Source organism: Miscanthus floridulus, chromosome 15 (assembly GCF_019320115.1).
Source record: "Miscanthus floridulus cultivar M001 chromosome 15, ASM1932011v1, whole genome shotgun sequence".
Taxonomy (NCBI): domain Eukaryota; kingdom Viridiplantae; phylum Streptophyta; class Magnoliopsida; order Poales; family Poaceae; genus Miscanthus; species Miscanthus floridulus.
In genome coordinates this window covers 4559690-4579825 of record NC_089594.1, presented here as the reverse complement: position 1 = coordinate 4579825, position 20136 = coordinate 4559690, and the positions used below count along the sequence as shown (strand labels likewise).

At 46.9% G+C, this 20136-nt stretch overlaps 1 pseudogene; it reads left to right on the top strand.

Annotated features, from left to right (window-relative positions):
- Positions 1–7000: 7000 nt before the first annotated feature.
- LOC136506861 (protein ZINC INDUCED FACILITATOR-LIKE 1-like) lies at positions 7001–15449 on the top strand (annotated as a pseudogene).
- The last annotated feature ends 4687 nt before the right edge of the window (positions 15450–20136 follow it).

Here is a 20136-nt window from a genome sequence, read left to right as displayed (position 1 = left end):
TCTAAATTGTAATTTTTGTATACTAGTATTATAAATTTTAGCTGCATATTCCTGTTAGTCTGATTATCCTCCTGAGAGTTCATGATTTGTTTCAACATAAGTTTAGTGTAGCCTCCCTGCATTGAAATATATTTTAGTCGAAAAATAACCTTCTTATCTTGGCATTTTTGAATCTAAGCAATGATTTTGCTCACCTTTTTGTATGTGAAGTTATTTAAAAGGACACTGGAACAATTTGTGCCTGCAAATATTTGATAAGGAGCTAACTGCACTTCTTTAATTGCTTCTTGTGAGTTCATTGATGTTGGATAATCATCACATCTGCTTGTTGTGACATACATATCGTTCTGCTTCATAAAAAAAGCAAGTAGCTGAGTACTTATATAGCTTTTTATTAGATTCTTCTTTTTTTCATTGCATCATTGAATTGTGTTTCTTACCTCAAGTAGTTGATGAAACTTGACTGGTGCCTGTATTAGTTGTAGAAGGGAAGCAATTGAAACCTGCAAGAAAATAAAGAAGCCATTAGTTCTCATTTATTTATTGTTTGTGTCAACTATTTTGAATTAGGAGTAATTTTACATTATTGTTGCTTTCTTCTTGGTGATTCATTTTCTCATAATTCTGAATCTGATATTGTGCCTCTGACATTTCCTGCTGCCTTGTTCTTCTTTCTAGATTCATGTTCTGTTATAACATCTAAATTTCATGTTTTGACAGTTAGAAGGTTTCTCATCATTACAAATTCCGTGCATCTAACACACACAAGGAGATTGGATTCAAATGATTGGTCGACTAACCTTGGCTGTTGAGGTTTGTGGTTCCTCTTTGATCTGATTTTTGCCCTTTTGCCCTGCTTTGCATGAGTAGAGCACGGCCTTTTCTCCATGCATTGAACCTAATATTGTGCAAAAGCAAGCATTAGGTGTTTAAATTTGGTCTGATTACAAAAGACATGTAGCAGTATTTCTGGTTGTATTTGTGAAATCTTGCCAAAACTGCTAATTGAATTGATAGTCCTGGCGGTATGAATACTTGCATGAGCTGGTTTTTAAATTATATACATGTACAGAATAATTGCATTAATAGGAAATACTAGTTGCACTATTTTGAAATCTCCAATTTTATCTTTCAGATTTTATAATTCTTTTACAAGAGGAATATAGGAAATGCAGAACATTTATGTGTGCTGTGGCTGCAAAAGTACTTATAGAAATTGGCCAAGAAAAATATGTTTTGTGTCTGTATGTGTGTGTGTGATTCTGATAGCTATAACATCCTCTTATCTCACATAATATATGCTGGATCTGCTCCTTGTTCACAGTGAGGAACCATGGAACCAGGGCCGGGCCCTGTTGCTGGATGAAGTACAAGGTGTAGGCTATCCTTTTGCTCTCTGATGACCACAGATTCCATGGATGTAACATATACAAGCAGATTGGATTGATAAGATTTGTGTGCTAACCTTGGTTGTTGAGGTTTGTGCTTTCTATTCGATCTGATCTGTGCTCCTTTCCTCTGTTCTGCATGATTTCTCTAGCTTTCTCCTGCTCTATGTGAGTAGAGCGGTGCCTTTTCTCACGCAAAGTAGATCTGATCTCCACGCAGATCTTTCCCCTGTTTTCTTTGCTTCTTCCCCTAGTTTACCTGTTATATTCCTATAGAATTCCTATTTGTTGGGCTTATGGGCTGCTACATGTTTAGTGGGCCTCTCTCTTTCATCTTAGTTACTGGGCTTTTCAATTGCACAGAACTTACATCTAACAAAAGCAACAGATCTGGTCTGTGTGGGCCTTTTTTGTCTGATGGAATTTGTGTGCTAGCTTCTCCTAAAACACATGGTTTTTTGTCTGTTGGAATTCATGTGTTTTTTAGGCAACCAACAACCATGTGCTAGCTTTGGCTGAAACACATGGTTGTACAGCAGACAGACTTTATAGTTTTCTTTTTGGCGTGGCTAGTGCACGGACGTCCGAACCCTAGCCCCCGTCCGTACGCCCAGGCCTTGCCTGCTGAGCCTATCCCGCCTGCTGCACCTATCTGCGCATGTTGCGTTGCCCACCTGCGCCTGGTGTTGTGTGCCCGTCTCCTGTTGCTACGCATGCTACCCATGCTGCTGCTACACATGCTGCTCACCTGTGCAGGTGGCATGGCTGCCCGCCTGCCACTGCTACGTATGCTACTGCACCCACGGGGACCGCCTCCACCTCTGCCTGGGCGCTTGCCGCGCTTACTAATGAAAACAGTTGCAACATAAAGCACTTGCTGCAGCATCCATCTAAAATAGGTAAAACATTTGGAACACACGCTTGCAATATATGTGTATAGTCATTGCAACATATGCAATATCCAGATAAAATAATTGCAACATATGTCTGAAACACCTGAAACATACACTTGCAACATGCGTCAACTCAAACATTTGGAACATACACTCGCAACATACGTGTATAGCCATTGCAACATGTGCAACATCTAGATGAAACACATGCAACATCCAGATGAAACTACTGAGACACTTGAAACGTACGCTTTTAGCGCAATGTCACCTTGCGGCATGGATGAATAGAGGCTCATTGTTGCGGAGCTCGATGCCGGTGCGGAGGTCAACAACAGCGCATGGAGCTTGGCGGTGCGACAACGGCGTGGGTAACTTGCTGGCGGGATGGCGTCACACGAAGCTCCTCCCATCGCCTACTTGCTGGTGCATCCATCGCGGAAGCTCGCTGGCTCGGTGGAGGCGGCTGTGGCGAGTGGGTAGCGTGGTGGAGGCGGCCGCTGCGGGCGGATGCCGTAGTGCAGGCGAGCGACGCAATGGAGCGCGGAGTGGGGAAGGCGGCAGCGCAGTGGAGAGATTATTTTTTTGGAAGGGGCGTGGACGGGAGCGAACGGACGGCGCGGTAGTGATTAGCGAGTGTGGAAGCCACGTCCCTCCGTCCGGACGCCCTCATGAGAGCATTACTGTTTTTTTTACCCTCAAGGTCACATGCTCTTATGATGTCCACCGTTTGATGTGTAGCGTGATATGTGCACAACAGAGAGGACATGTGCATTTAAGTACAAACTTACTTTCTAGCCACAAGCATGGGTCCCTGCATGCTATTCTAGTATTCTTTTTACATGTGACGTTGCGGGTGCTTCACCTAAGAGCCAAGCAATTCCGGGGCCATGACCTGATTTGGAAGTGTTGGGCAACGTGCTCCGGGTGAAGATCTTCTTTTGACTCTTAGTCAAGCACAAACATTCTAGACAATGGATCGCCCAAGACACCATGGACGGACTAGAACCCCACCTGTTGTGTCACTTGTGTGATCAAGTGGAGGAAACCTACAACCACCTCTTGGTCATGTGTTCCATACATTTCATGTTTGGTGGTTCATCCGTTCTAGGCTTGGTTTTCCATGCCCCAGCGCAGACGGATGTGCTTCCCTGCTTGACCGGTTGGTATAAGTTGCGGCACAGCTGGAAACCATACAAGCAACACAGGCTCGACTTCTTATTTTCCTTGATCATTTGGAGCATCTGGAAGGAGAGGAATGCCAGGTGCTCCAGATCAGGTAATGAACGGCAAAGCGGAGCAATGAATCAGAGTCAGAAACGACCATCTAGGTAGTTTGATGACGGCCCAATCTCCTTAGATTGACAATTCGATGGTTGTTCACATTTCAAATTTAGTGCATGGTTGGCCATGCCGCCACGTCGTGTAGACTTTTAATTATTCTTGTATCTTAATACAAAAATGCGCAGTCCTCTTGCGCATGCGAGAGATCTACATGTGGTGCTCAAAGCGTCATATGCAATTCTTTTTTGGTATATAGGTTTCAATCGTAAAACATCCCCTTTCACTTATCTTCATTTCTTTGTTAGTTGGTGTTTTCACAAATAACCCGCTAAAACTCTTAGATGCCTTCAATCCAACAGAAGCATGGTCACTTTGCAAATCTAACCACATAATTTTAGCCTTTCATTAGCACTTTTTACCTTAAAAGCCATGACGGTTCGATCTAATACGTGGGCCCTACTTGTGCTACGACCCACAACCACGGATCGAAGCCACTAGAACCCCACCCATTGTGTCACTTGTGTGTGATCAAGTGGAGGAAACCTGCGACCACCACTTGGTCACGTGTTCCTTAACATTCCAGGTTTGGTGGTTCATCTGTTCCAGGCTTGGCTTTTCGTGCCCCAACGCAGACTGATGTGCTTCCCTGTTTTGGCAGGTGGTATAAGTTATGGCACAATTGGAAACCAGACAAGTGACACGGGCTTGACTTCTTATTTTCCTTGATCACCTAGAGCATCTGGATGGACAGGAACGTCATGTGCTTCAGGAAGACATTGACAATGCTCCAATCGTTGCTGCAGGTGATCAAGTATGAAGCTAAGCAATGGATCAGAAAGTTTGATTGCCCAATCTCCTTATAGAGTGTGGTTCCAAATTTAGCGCATGGTTGGCCATGCCATGTTGTGTAGACCTTCAATTCTTCTATCTTAATACAAACATGCGTATTCCTGTTGCGCATTGGAGAGATCTACATGTTGCGCTCAAAGCATCATATACAATTAATCTTTGGCATATTGGTTCCGTCCTAAAACATCCCCTCTTACTTATCTTCATTTCTTTGTCAGTTGGTGTTTTTACAAATAACCCGCTAAAACTCTTACATGCCTTCAATCCAACCGAAGCATGGTCACTTTGCAAATATAACCCCATAATTTTAGCCTTTCTTGGGCACTTTTTACCCTAAAAGCCATGACGGTTTTACCGAGCGGTTAGATTAAACAATTTTGGATATGTAAGATGGTAGAACTAGAATACCCGGTTTTGTAAGTTAGAAGATGAAGTAGAACAACAACAATAATCCAAGATTATATTGACTTTTTCTTGTTTTATTTGTATCGTAGGCGACATGTCATTTTTAATACGGTCAGGCCAGCGCCCGGACGTCCAGACCGGGGCTAGCGTCCGGACGCCCGGGCCTGCTGTGCCTGTCTGCGCCGCCGTGTAAGGTCATGCTGCTACGCCTACTTCACGTGGGGGCCCACACCGCTCCGTTTCCTACGCCTACGCGCGCCCACGCGAGGTCGTGTCTCGATCTACGGCCGCACCATTTCCCGCGCCTACCGCTCGTAGCCCCTCCACACACACGTACATGAAGGCAGGCCTCGCACAGCAAGCGGTTGCGGCAGATGGGTCCCACTACAACATGTGCAACAACAGATCTACTTTGCAACATCTAGATGAAACACTTGTAATACATGTTTGAAACAGTTGAAACACTTGCAACATCTGTCTGAAACACCAGGAAAACACGTGTGTTGCCATTGCAAAACATATGCAACATCTAGATAAAACACTTGCAACATATATGTCGAACATATGCAACATCCAGATGAAACACTTGCAACTTATGTGTGAAACATATACAACATCTAGATACAATACTTGCAGCATACGTCGAAAACACAAATGAAACATTGGGAACACAACTTTGCAACACACGTTAACAACCATTGCAACATATGCAACATCCCGATCTACTTTTGCAACATTCATTTGAAACACTTGCAACATATCTCTGAAATATCTGAAACACTTGAAACATACTCTTGCAACATGCGCTTTTAGCGCAATATCACCTTCCTGCTTAGACAAATGGAGCTCGTCGTTGTGGAGCTCGACGCCGGCGCAGAGGTCGGCGGCGGCGCATGGAGCTCACAGGTGCGCCAGCGGAGTGGCGAGCATTGTGCGGGCGAGCACCACCTGCGCAAGGCCGCGAGCAACCCTGGCAAGCAGGAGGGCAGGGGCGAGCACTCGCAGCTAGTGTGACGTGGACCTGCGCGGGCAGGGCGAGCACGCACTATGCAGGGCACGAGCACCACAGTTGTACCATTAGGCTGCGTGATTGGGAGGAAGGCATGGGGCCCGCCCGTGGCAGAGTGAAGCACGCGCGTGGGCAGGGATGCTGAGCAGTGTGCTGTTGCCCATGGTACTAGTGGAGTGGAGAGGATGACCCTCGGTGGGGAGTGGAGGAGATATTTTTGAGAGAGATAGAGGAGCCGTGAACGAGTGGAGTGGAGAGGATGACCCTCGGTGAGGAGTAGAGGAGATATTTTTGAGAGAGAGAGATAGAGGAGCCGTAGAGAGTAGGCGATGTTGGGCCAGTAGCACGTAGGCTCGGGAAGCGCCGCGTCTGTCCTTCCAGACACCCTGAGGGTATCATTATCGTTTTTAATACCAAGAGTTGTAATAGTAGTCTAACTTTTTTGTTGACCAGGACAATTAGCATGGTGTGGTCCTAGTAAAACTCACATTCCTTAATAATAAAATCTACACCTCACAAGTTGAGATGAAAACAACAATTGTTACAGATGCATCTGGACTTCCTTGCAAAATCTACACCTCACCCACACCAAGTCTCTCACTTTGGGGGTGTTAATTTGTATCCCAAGACTAAAATTAAGCCCACCTTATAATAATATAAACTAAACATGGGCTAATTATGAGCTAATGTGATCTAACCACCGATTAATCTCCATTAGCACTTATTATTAGCTCATATTTAGCCCTCTCCTATTTAGCATGCAAACAGAGCAACTATTTGTTAGGCCATTGATCCAAATTCCAAATACCCCCATATTTGTGTCGCCTGCGATTGTCGTTCCTTGGCGCCGCCGGCCGTCCATTTCCATGTTTCTCTTTCTCTCTGTGGCGATGACGCAACGCGTGATGCAATTGCTTTGGCGCGGCATGGGTCACCCAAACCATCGCAACGGTGCCGCAGTGCAGTACCATTTGGCTTCTTCCGTCGTCGTCTTCTTCTTGGCGATCTTGACGCAGTATACATACAGTTGTACATGTCTATCAGCTTGGAACTCACCAACACCACAATATTTTCCTCTCTGTATATAGAAAAGAGGGTGTAAGAGCACGTCCTCCTCTTCTTGTTCTCTGAGCAAAAAGCTCGTCAGAGTTGAGGATTACATTTTGTGGCCACCAATGGAGGAGAGCAGCAGTTCGCCGTTGCTGGAGAAGAAGTACCATCCGGGGTGCCCAGACTGTGCTTACGACCAGAAGAAGGACCTCCAGGAGGGGATGCCATACAAGGAGTTCTTGTATGTCTGGATCATCTGCCTTTCTACTGGTATGGATTGGAATTCCGTCCTCCCAACCTGCTTGGATTTTCTCCTAAGATGATAATGGAAAAAAATATTCTGGCTTGTATATCTCTTGATATTCTAGGAAACTTTTTTTTTTCCTTTTCACGGTCAAAAGTTCAGAGGAATTGGGTGGTTATTAGACATTCAGATGTACCAGATCGAGGAAAAGGTTATTACTATATGTCAAGGGTACAATAAGAACCATCTAGAGAACACTGTTATAATAAAAAAAGCACAATTCCTATCTATCAGTCGCCTGATTTTTTTTAAGTCCCTTCAGGCGACGTCGTGCACTCGTGCCATCACTGGTGCGTTCCGTGGTGCTAGAAAAGCTGGTGCATGGTTGGAGCGACGATGCTGTTGCAGCACACATGCACCTGCGAATGCTGAAGCTATGCGACGCAGCATGTATGAGGCAAAAGAGGTGGATTTCCTTGGATGCTCCTATCATTAACGTGCTGAGTAGTACTAGTAGGCTAGTAGCAGCTAGATTGTTTTGTTAATTGTTTTTTTGTCATACTATATTATTATTTTTTTTATCCATGTCTACCTACAGAAAATAATTGTATAATGTTAATTGTCTTTGTGCCAACATAGATTAAATTTTTTCAGGTACGTGGTTTTGTCTAGCGGGTTTTTTATTCTTGGACCTGGAAATTGCAGATTACGGCCTACAGAAATTGCATAAACTAAAGCTGCAATTTTAACATAAAACATGTGCAATAACCGTCGCCTGAAATGAAGTTAAAATCCAGGCACCTGAATTTTAGCAACTCCCTAAAAAAAGTCATGCTTAAGCACTCTATAAATAACGTTAGAAACACTTACCAATAATTTTTCTTGATTTTTTTTTACAAAAATAGGCTATTTTTCTATTTTTCACTGTCCCTTTCCATGTACGCAATTTTACCTGTTGCCGCGCTGGATAATCATTTTCTAATTATTGCTGACTATGGAATACTATCATTCTAGCGGTAAGTGGTCCATATGTTTTTTTTTCTCTTTTGCAAAAAGTTCAGTGTACATTTATTAACACTTATATTTCTCCTGCCCTATTCAGCTTTACCGGTGTCATCACTATTCCCTTTTTTGTATTTCATGGTATGTATGTCATGATTCCTCTTAACCTAAATCCTAAGGATCTTTCACTGTTATGTATATATATCAATAATCTAGTGATAGAACTATTAATTTGTCAATATTAATTCTCATCAGCCCCTCCCATTTCTTTCCATATATATGCGCCGGCGTGCATATTTGTTTTAGCTAATAAGTTTATCTCTTTCTCAGATAAGAGACTTGCATGATGCAAAAAGAACAGAAGATATTGGTTTCTATGCTTGACTTCTGGGTTAGTCCTCATAAATTGCTGATTCATTCACATGTGAGATGGTTGGGTATATATATGATGTTTTGAACTTTTTCTGGACAATTTTCAGGCGCTTCATTTATGCTTGGTAGATGCTTGACTTCAACTGTTTGGGGAATAGCAGGGAGAAAGCCAGTAGTCATGGTTGGCATTTTGTCTGTGTTAGTAAATGTTTTTGCTTCCATCAGTATTGACTAAAGCATTAATTCTTTCATTCCTATCTTATAATGAATTTCATTTTATATCACTAGTACAGAAAACTCTATGGAGGCGGGCGTTTTGGATTTTTGGAGGCAGGAAAAGCAACCACCTTCAATCGAAGGTCACGGTTAATGCACAGACCATGGAGGCGGGCGCTTTGCCCGCCTCGGTTAATCAATACAAAAAAAAAGAAAATCCTGTGGACACGCCCGCCGAGCCCGTCCACGGGCCCGTCGAGCCCATCCACGGGCCCGTCGAGCCCATCCACGGGCCACCGCCGCCGCTAGCTGGATCCACAGCTCCGCCAGCACCCATCGCTGGATCCGCACCGCCAGCACACCCCGCGCCAGCCCCCAACGCCGGATTTGCGCCGCCAGCACCCCGTATCGGTCCCCATCGCTGGATCCGCACCGGATCCTCCGCCGCTGTCGTCGTGTTGGAGGAGATGGACGCCGTTGTTGTGGAGGAGGTGGGGGCCATTCGCCGATGGAGGAGATGGGCACCGGGATCCACCTCCGTGCTCCTCTGGCCGCCGGGATCCGGCCACTGGAGCCGCGCCGCCGCTGGATCGGGCTCCTCCTCGCCGGATCTGGTGGTGGCCGCCGGGATCCACCTCCGTGGTCCTTTAGCCGCCGGGATCCGCCATGCTCTGCGCGAGAGAGACAGAGAGGGTTGCCGCGCGGCCACCGTGCTCCGCGCTAGAGAAATAGTGAGGGCCATCGCCGGCCACCGTGCTCTGCCTGCGAGAAACAGAGAGGGAGAGGGGGCGCGAGCGCTGAACGGGAGGGGGGGGAGAGGAGAGGGACGTGCGAGCGAAGCGGGGAGAGTGAGTGGAGAGGGAGCGCGGAGGGTGGTAGTACACCACAACACTGATATAGCGTCACATGTGTGTCGTTATAAGTTCAGTAATACCGTTGAACAGTTGGTCGCTATAACTGCTCCACGGACTAAGTGTCGGTAAATATACTTTTTCAGACGAACTATTGGTCGCTAAAAATATTTAGCTGTAATGTTGAACCATCAGTCGGCATAAAACAGTAAAAAAGACATACCTTCGGTCGCTATAGGGTCATGCTTCGAGAGCACTGGAAACGGAAAAGGTGCGTTCCCCAAAAATTTCAAGGCCAGATGCCCCTCCGCTTCAAACCCTACCTCTTCACGTTTTCAGCCGTCGCCTGCACCAACTCCCCAGCCGCCGCCAGTCTCCCCTTAGTCCCGCCGTCCTCCACGGTCTGCGCCAAACCCCCGCCGCTGCCGCCCCAATTCTCCGCCACCCGCTAACTTGACATCAGCTGACCAAATTCCCCTGCCGCCCCTCCACTGGTTCCCAGCCCTTCATCTTCCCCCAAATCGAGCTCGATTCAACGCGCAGCTCAAAGGGGCAGCCCAAGGAGAAGGAAGAGAAGAGCGGTGCTTGGGAAGAGAAGCGCGCCGCCGCCATCACCATCGCTGCTACTTTGTTCGAGCTCATCCCGCCGCCCGACTGACTGATGGCCACGAGGCACAGGGCGTGGTCCTCCCCCACCTCCCCGTTCACCCCATCTTCCGGCACCAGGTAACCAACTGCTTGTGCCTTTCTCCCTGCCTTGTAGGTCCCCTTGGTCCTGATCTAATCCGCTGCAGGTGGGGGTGGGGTTTGCCGTTGCTTCTGCTACTTGGGGATAGGAGATCCGGATGAGGATGTCATGGATTTATTCTCTCGAGATTTCAATTTTGATTATTCCACTCTACATCACTGTCGGCTGCTTGGTTAGATTCTACTGGATCCCATAGCTATAGGCAGGCACAGATTATCCATGGTACTGATATCGATGACCCCCTATTCTGTTCCAAGATCTGTGCGAATCTATTGATGCTATTGTTTTGTTCCTGCTATGTTCCTTAGTGTAGCCAAGATCTGAACAAGCAGACGAGTCAATGGAAAAGAAAAACCAAACTTTGTATTTTGGTATTAGGTTTATTAAAACCTGCTGCCTCCTGCTCGCACGATAGAATTCGAAGCACCATCTGCACCCTGCTCTAGCTTTGCCTTTGTGCTCTGAAACCTGCTTTGCTCAAAATGTTACTAGCATGATAGCATCACAGAATAGTGGAAAAGAACTATAGATATATTACTGTGAACGATTGTTGTTGGAACACAGGTGTATCTTGATGATAACATATATAAAAACACTTTGTACTTATCTTCGCTAGCTAAAGCTGAAGGTTGTGTGAGGTGATAAGCAAATGAGTGTGCCAATGTTTCATTTTTAGCTGCTGCTTATGATTCCACGATTTTATTTTTACCAGTTTGTTCAGATAATATAATCACAAAATTAGTGTTCTGTATTGTGTCAGGGCTATGCCCTTGTTCCAAATTAGTGAATTTAGCAACTTTGTTTCTAAATTGAACCACTCATGGGCTCTTAGTAGGAAAACATAATTTGCCATCTTATAAAGAGATTTGCCATGGTATTGTGCCCTGCCTTTCTAGTCATTAGTCAATCAGCATAGCAGGATCGTCTGCAGATACAGTCGTTCCCCTGGACCAACATAATCTAATCTTACTTTAAACACTCGTTTGTTTCATCCCAGCTCCATGTCTCCATCTCAGGAGTACGATTAACTTTGACTTATACGCTCTGTAATTGAGCATTTTACTGAAGTTTGTCATGCCCCTGAAATGGAACGAGTTCTATCTATATCATTTCCTGTGCCTATTTTAGATCTTGGTAACATCGTATGCTTGAGGCTTTACAATTTCATGGCTGTGTAATTGTTTGGCCATGTTTATTGAAGTGCATAGAAATTTCTACTGTTGTCGTCATGCCAGGGCGCCTAATGTTCTAGTGGTAAGTAAATTTTCCTAATGTTCATTTACTGTTGTAGTTCACCAGATCTGGAAAAGCAGCCGAGTCAATGGAAAAGAAAACCATAATTTTGTATTCTGGCATGATAAGTAAATTTCCTAATGTGCATTTACTGCTGGTCTAGCCATGCACATATTATCCATGGTAGTTGGTTTGTTGTCACCAAGGTTTGGAAAACCATAACAAAAATGCAAACTTACATTTTTGGCCTAATCTATGTACTGTACTATTTTGTTTTCCAATTTTAGGTATCAACTTACTTGCACTACTTTAATTCACTACTTTGTTTTCAAATAATCTACTAATCCGCAAAATTGCACTACTTTACTGTGTTTCTGAGCTTTTCATTACCTTGTTGATAGTGTTGCATAGCATTTGTGAGTTGGTGTTGAATTGTACAGAATTGTGATAGGTTGGTATTTGCGTAGGAACTTTTCTTCAAAGACGGAAAGGCCCAATTCATGCAGAGATTGGTAAATTGACAGAGCTAAATAAAAATCACTATCTGCTTTCATGTGAATTCATGCTTTTCATTTGCTACAAGGTGTTGACTAATTTTTTTTACATCTGTGGGTGCAGTTATATGTAGTATAATAACTTCACTAGATGTATTCATATTTCAGACATCTTTTTCTGCCCTCAGACACCTACTGAAGCTGTAAGAATACACTATCTTGTTCCTCTCTTTATGATATATACATAGATAGTTCAGTTGAGTGTGTAAGAATTCTTTATCATGTGTTTATTTGTAGGAGGAAATTAAATTGTATAGATGTTGATCTGAAATGTGGGGCAACATTTCATATTAGTTCATATTTTGGGCCCTTGCATTTTTTACTTTCATCAAACAGCTATTTGTGATGTTGATACATTGCAATCACACTCTTCAATAACTGTATTTGAAATTTCTTTGATTTGTCCATGTCCTAGAAATTTTAGATAATAAACTTTTTGATTCTATGATGCAAATACAGCATCCAATGGGAAGTTAACTGCAGCAATTTACTTAGCTTGGGCTCTATAAGATATATTTCAGAAAGCATATTTTATTATTAACGACTTTGGCTCGAATAACTTTAAACTCCCTGCATGTGTAACTTATTAACCCTGGGTCTTTGGCTATTTGCTTATATTCATTTTTTGTTTGTTTGTTTGTCTATGGGAACTTAACTGCAAATACTAACCTGACATAGCTTTCAAATACACTTTATTATCTGCATCCAATTAACTTATTTTCCTTTGAACTTTACAACTATTTCATTTGTTCATACCTTTTTGTTTGTTTTTCTATGAAAAGTGTATCTGGTTGGATTTGTTTGACCTCTTGGTGTTTCTATATAGGTTAGTGAAGCTAGCCTGTAAAGGCATCAAGTAAAGAGCAGATCACTTCAGGTAATCTAGCATTGGCCAACAACGAGGTGCTGACCAAAGAAATACATTAGGAGATTACTCAGTACCTTCTTGATGACACACAAGGCCCACTAGTTTCTTCTTCAGACGAAGATCAGCAATGGCCAGGGTAGACTCCCTCTCACTTGCCATGCCAAAGCCCTCATTGCTTGTTCTATAAAAATCATTTTAGCTCATGTTTGGTAGTTCTTGCATTATAGTACGAAGGTACACTCAAGAAGGACATGTTGATAGCACAAAGGTGAATATCCCTTTTTTCTCTCTGAATCCTACATTACTTTGGTAATGACATGCTCTATTTGCTTAGGTGCCTCCCAAATCTTTGGAGTGGCAGAATTCTTATGGGTTGGTTGAAAAGAGATAATTCTGGTTCTATGTTGCTTAATTCTTATGGGTTGGTTGTGTAGAGAAGTAGCAATCCATGTGCAAGCATTGTTTTTATCAAATTAATGAAATGTATTATCTGTCTATAACCTATGCTTTCCAATAGCTTATTTTATATACTTGCTTTATTTCAGAACACTACCTTCCTGCTTCCTGATAAAGGGGGAGACAAAAGCTTCGTCTGCAGATGCCCAAACTTTTTGTAGAGAAGAGATATTCAAAACAGAATAAGGATTTTCATGCAAGCCATAGATTTGCTAAAAACTGTTAGTGAAATTTCAGTATTGAGCTTTTGGTGTTAGTGAGCTAGGCTTTTGGAAACAAATGGTGGATGTATGACTTTTGTTCATAGGAAATAGGATAGGATGTAGAGGTAGAGGTGTTTTTTTTGACGCAGAGGTAGAGGTGCTGATGGCTTGCTCATGCACAAACTTCATGTATGCATGAATGAACCAGTGTCAATGTATTATGCTCATATTAATCAATGTCCATGTTTGCATGGTTAATGTATACTGTAATGAATGTTTGTGCATTGATAACATACAATTTTGGGGTCATTATGTATTGATTAGCAACATATATTTTGTCTCTGTGTGAATGGTTCGCGTCGGACTGTTAGTTGCTAAAAGTATTTATAGCCTCAAACTACGTGTCGGTATATATAGCCCCTAAGGCGTCTGATAGTCGGTCACTAAAAACTTATCGGTCGGCATAGGCTATACCGACGCCACTTTCAGCGTCTTCCAGTAAGTGTCGGCATAGATCTATACCGACTGATGGAAAGTCGCTATATCGACCTATACCGACCGACCGTACGTCACTATTCTAGGGCTGTGGTGTAGTGTGACGGAGTCGCGTGAGAAGGAGCGGAGTCACGGGTCTGAGGGCGCCGCACGGGGCTGAGGCGCTTCTGAGGGTGGATGAAGTGAGCTAGCGTTTGAGTGTTGGTATATATATGGAACCCTGGTAACGGGCCTTCTGGGCTCCTTTGGGCCTCAGTATTTTAGGAGGCGGGCCTTATAGTGCGCCCGCCTCCGAAAATGTATTTACGGAGGCAGGCTTCTTTAAGTCGACAGCCTCCGAAAATAAAATATTTTTGGAGGCGGTTGTCTTAAGATGCCCGGCTCCGTAAATCCATTTCCCGAGGCGGGCACAAAATAAAAAGTGCCCGCCTCTGTTAATCGCAGGCATTAACCGAGGCGGTTGGATTTTGTGACCGCCTTCGTTAATAAAAGGGTACCGTCTTGCAAAATCATTTGTGTAGTAGTGTATGGCAATTCTCTAATAAATCTTGTTAATATTGCAGGGTCATATTTAATACCTTGTTTGGGCTTAGTACTAGTTACTGGATGGCAATAGCTACAAGATTTCTCCTTGGTGCATTAAATGGTTTGCTTGGGCCAATTAAAGTAGGTAAATTAGCTTGTTGTTCAATACTTTTATGCAAGATGTAATCAGCTGATGCCTTTTATGGACAAATTTTGTAGGCTTATGCTATTGAAATTTGCCGACCTGAACATGAAGCTCTGGGACTATCACTTGTAATATATTCATGAACGGAATTTGAACTTCTCTTGTTGTAGCTGTTTTTATTCTAAAGTTCAATTTCTTGTAATTGTAGGTCAGCACCGCTTGGGGGATAGGTCTGATCATTAGACCAGCTCTTGGAGGCTACCTCGCACTGGTATAGTAGAGAATGTAACAATTTTTGGCTATGCTTTATTAGAAATCGTAACACAATTCTTGTATGCCAGCGTGCAGAAAAATTTCCAGGCATCTTTTCACCAGACTGATTCTTTGGAAGGTATTCTTTCTTTTATCGAAATTAGATACTTCTTGCTATCTGTAATACTCACATTTGGTGGAAACTTGACAGGTTCCCGTATTTCTTACCCGGTTTGTGCACATCACTCTTTGCTACTGTTGTTCTTGCAAGCTGCATATGGATGCCGGTATGTTAGATTGCTATAATTTTCGTGCTCATGATTGTGATTGCACAAAATCTTCTAAATGCTTCTATGCTCTGGCTCAAGGGCCGCCAAGGCCTCTTGAAGCGCCGCCTCGGTGTTCGCTAGGGATACCCGCAACCCCACCTTGGTGTCCTCCTGGCGGGCCTTCGCTGCCTTGAGCCCTTGCTCGGTGGCAGTCGTCCGCTCCACTGCACGCTGCCCCTCCACCCGCTCCACGGTCACCATGGCCGCTCGGTCCTAGGACTCGCGTCAAGCAGACTCCACCTGACGCTCGAGCACAGCCATCTGGGCGTGTTCCATCCGAAGGAAGCAAGACTTGCGGGACGACATTTTCTTCAGACTCTATGAAAAACAAGCACACTAAGGCAACCAACAAAAGATTCAAAAGGCAAGGACAAGTACCAGAAACTCACCTCCCCGGCAAGCTGCAGGTCGACCTCAACCAACTGCTGAGCGAACTTGTCTTGCTTCTAGGCATTTTCGAGCTTCACGGATAGGTTGGGGAGTTCGAACACCGTGGCATGCCCTTGCCCCCCAATGATGTCCCAAAGCAGACACTCTCGAGAATCCCGCAGGACAAACCGCACCTTCACTGGGTCCTCAGGGCAGGGCCACTCTAGGTCACCCTCCGGTAGCTCATCAGAGGGCCCAGCCTCCGACTAGACAACCGCTAGCTCCCGTGATGACACCAACAGCTCCGCCATGACATCTGCCTCATCGTCAAACAAGATCTCCACCACCTTGGTTGCATGGGCCACCACCGAGCATTCCAACTCTGTCCCAACCACGTCTTCCCCCGACGCCTTTAGCTCCGACGACAAGGGGGAGCCGTGCGGACCTCCACCTGGCAAGGCAGGGAGCTCGGCCTTCCTCGCCTCTTCCACCACAGCTGGGGGAGGAGGGGCCGCGAGAGTTACCTCTGACATGACCCCCGCCGATGGCACCGGGATCATCGCCAACATCGCCGCCAACACCGCCGCCGCCACTGCCGCCGTATCAACCACCGACCCGGGGGGCACCACCCCCAAAAGGGGAAATTTCGCCACCACCACCCTACTCCCACTTTGCTCGCCGTAGCACGCTATAGGGTGGGCCTCCAAGTCTCCTGCATGGGAGTTGAGGCGATGCTCAGCCCCATCATCCCTCAGCCACTGACAGAAATTGTAGCTAAGTCACACTCCAAAAAGACTCAACCAGCAAAAAATCGAAGAGCAACAAAGAGAAATGTACCTGGAGGTGAGCGGCATGACTCTGAAGGCAAGATCTGGCATCGATGGGCCTATAGGAAACAGACCGCTCCTAGGCTACGACCCGCGCCCCTCACCTCCAATGGGGGCGGAGTCGTCCCGACCAGCTCCTGCCCGGCCTATGGGTTGCTACGACCCCCGGCTTGGGACTCCCCGACCGGAGCAACAGGCGGAGTGTCCGCCGACTACAAGTCACACGATGCATGGGTGCCAGTCTGCTCCTCAGACCGCTTGGACTGCTCGACCACATCCATGGCAGGCAGGGCCTCCCTCGGCTGCAAGTCACGCATTGGCACCAGTCCTGGCGACGCACAAGTGCCAGTCTGCTCCTTGAACCGCTTGGCTTGCTCAACCGCGTCCGCCACAGGCGTCGACGGGGCCGACGACACCACCGAAGGGCGCGTTGACCACGTCCGCTTTGCCACCCGTCCACCGATGGCGTCCGTGCTTGCCGCGTGCTTCCTCATCATAGGAACCACCGAAAGCCGTGCGGCCTCCTACTCATCACCAGCGGACGTCACCTCAGGGTCGCGACGCTCCACCAAGGTCACAACGACCTCCTAACTCTCCTCCTCCTCGGAGAAAACCATGTCATCCACATCCGTAGGATCATCTGACGTGAGTTTTGACTCGATGTTGCTCCTATGTTCCCCGGCCCTCATGCGTCGGGTGACCTCCTGCTCCTTCTCCTGCTTCCGTTGAACCTCCCTAGTTCTCTTCTTCTTCCGGGCATCTGCCGCCTCCTTCTAGGTGGCCTGCCAGGCCATGCCCTCTGGTCCCTTAGGAAGGTGCAGCCGGGACTTGTACACTCCAAGCCCCTATGGAACGGATGGCCCAAAATCAAAAAATAGGAAGAACAGAGGAAGAAGTACGAACTAAAGAAAAGAGAGCATACCAGTTTGGACACAATCGCGAAGTTAAAAGGCGCGGGCTTCCCTTCAACCCTCTCCTTAGGTCTTAGTTGCAGTACTCAGCGAACGCGACTCCGAACCTCGTCGTCTGGCAGCTCCTCCGGCGACACACGGTCTAGGTCCGATGGGCCACCATACATCCACATCGGCCGCATCCTCTCCGCCAACGGCGCAACCCGGCGGCGGTAGAGGGTGTGGAACACCCGCACCCCGTCAAGGCCGTGCTTTACGAGCTTTCGGAGCTCCTCCTCGATGACCCTCACCTTATGCTTCTCCTTACGAGCACAACCCCATGACCAGCTCTCCTGCTTCTCTAGCCTCCCGCCGGTGAACACTGGGAACGGCGCCGCCGTAGGATTCCTGATGTAAAACCACTCCCCGTGCCACCCCCAGTTGGAGTCGTAGGGGAGGTACACGGGATAAGTGCCTCCCGCACTCGGTTTCCTTTGTAGGGCGAAACTTTGCACTGGTGCGACCTCGGCCGAGTTTCCCGCCATCAGGCTCCTCCTGGAGAACAGCCGCTAGAAGAAATCCGTGTGCAGCTCCATCCCAAGGAAAGCCTCGTAGACAGTGACAAAGCTGGCGATGTGCAGCACCCCCATCAGATTAAGGTGCTGTAGCTCCAGACCCCACTCATTGAGGAGCCCACGTAGGAACCAATGCACAGGGTATCCTAACCCATGCTCATGGAAGGTAAGGAAAGAAACCACCTCGTTAGGCCGAGGTTGTGGGAACTCCTCCCTCCCGGGAGCCCTTTAGTGCGCCACCTCCTGCGGCGGTAGAAACCCCTTCTTGGTGAAGGCCTTCAACAATGACTCCCTCATGGTGGATGACCTCCAGTCCGACATTTCTCTCTGGGATCGCAAAAGGATTGGTGAGTTATTCCCTTCTCCCTTGCTCTCTCCCCTTTCTTTCCTAGAAACCACCGCGGCTCTCAGGAACGCTCACGGCAAGAAGGAAGAGTAAAGGCTGCGGCAAATAAGGAACATGCAAAAGAATGGGGCAAAAACCCTCTCCCTTCTCCTACTTAAGGAAAAGGGAACAACAGTTAGGAAAGGGAGCGCCAATTGGGGAAGGCAAAATGGCGGAATGAGAAACTCTCTCTTTCCCATTTAATGCAGATAAGACGCACCCTGACCAATGAGACGTGCCCTACATGACGGAATGGCTACTAATCAGATGGGACATGGACTAGGCATGGCCCACCACTACCGCACGACCAAACCACTCCCGCACGCCGGGCACGAAGATAGAAGCACCACCACATGCGGACGGCTCCCCACTTCCCCAGGGTAGACTAGGAGAAGCCCAAAACAAGATCTCCGTCGGGAGAGACCATCCGGCCCCCTGAGTCAATCGAATCGCTCAGGATAAACACTGAGACATAGGTAGGAAGTGAAGGGATGCCCCATGTAGGCCATGCCGACTCTGTCACGAACGACGAGCGTGGGTCCCGGTCAGACAATTTTGACTAAAGCTCTCCGAGCCCCGTCACTCAAGTCATCAAGGTGAACACTACCAACCCCCTCTATTTCCTTATAATCATTTCATACATCCATATGTGCATTAATTCCATACGCCCGTGCCTCCCAGACGATTCAGGCCCTAAACCGCCCGAGGGCTCGGGAACTAAGCATCGCACGTGCAGCAAAATGCATCACAACGCTCTGTGTTGTGTCACGAAGAAGCAGTTGCCTCATTCGACATGAGCAACCAATAGAGCTAGGGGAGAAAAACATAGATGAGCCCCATGCGGCCCTCGCTCAGTCTGGCAGACCGGGTCATCTCAACCTTTTCGTTCGATCCTAAACCTCTCACCAAGCCCACAGAATCTCCATCGAGGGGAGGCCATTAGGCCACCCGGGTTGGTCTCTAGAACAACCCAGGCATCTACCGGGTTGCAGGTAAAGGAGTAGTGGAATGTCACAAGAGGGCTATGCTGACTCCGTCATGAACAACGGACCTGGATTCAACTTGATCATACCCGTTAGCGAACTGACTGAGCGCATCACTCGAGCCCAAGCAATCAGGACAAGCGACAACACTCGGCCCCTCCGGTTGTGAGGAACCGAGGATGGGGTAACGCACACAAACTCACACCGACCCCTACGAAGGCCCAACAGGCCTCGAGGGCTCAAGACACAAATGCCAGGGTTTGCGACCCAGATCTTGCCCATTCCGGCTATGCTTCTGACTGTGCTCCAAACACCCGGGTCTGTGACCCCGATCTCACCCCATCCGGCTACGCTTCCGACTACGCTCCAAGCTCCTAGGATCGTGACCCCAAACTCGCCTCAAACAAGATCCGCGAGCACCGCCTTGTTGCCTCATCTGATCCCTAAAACTAACTAAACAAACTACCTTGGCTGCCCGGGCCACACCGAGGCTAGGATCCACGACTCTGACCCGCCCGATCCCACGGCGCGCACCGATGCCACGACCCATGGGCTCCATCTCGCCCGATCCCAAAAAACTAAACTGTTTCGGTCCACGGCGTGCACCGACGCCAAGGTCCCTCCGACTCACCCGATCCACAGCGTGCATCGACACCAGGATCAGTGAGCTCTATCTTTTCTGAACTAACTCCCTCACCCGATCCCACGGCACGCATTGACGCCAGGATCAGTGAGTTCT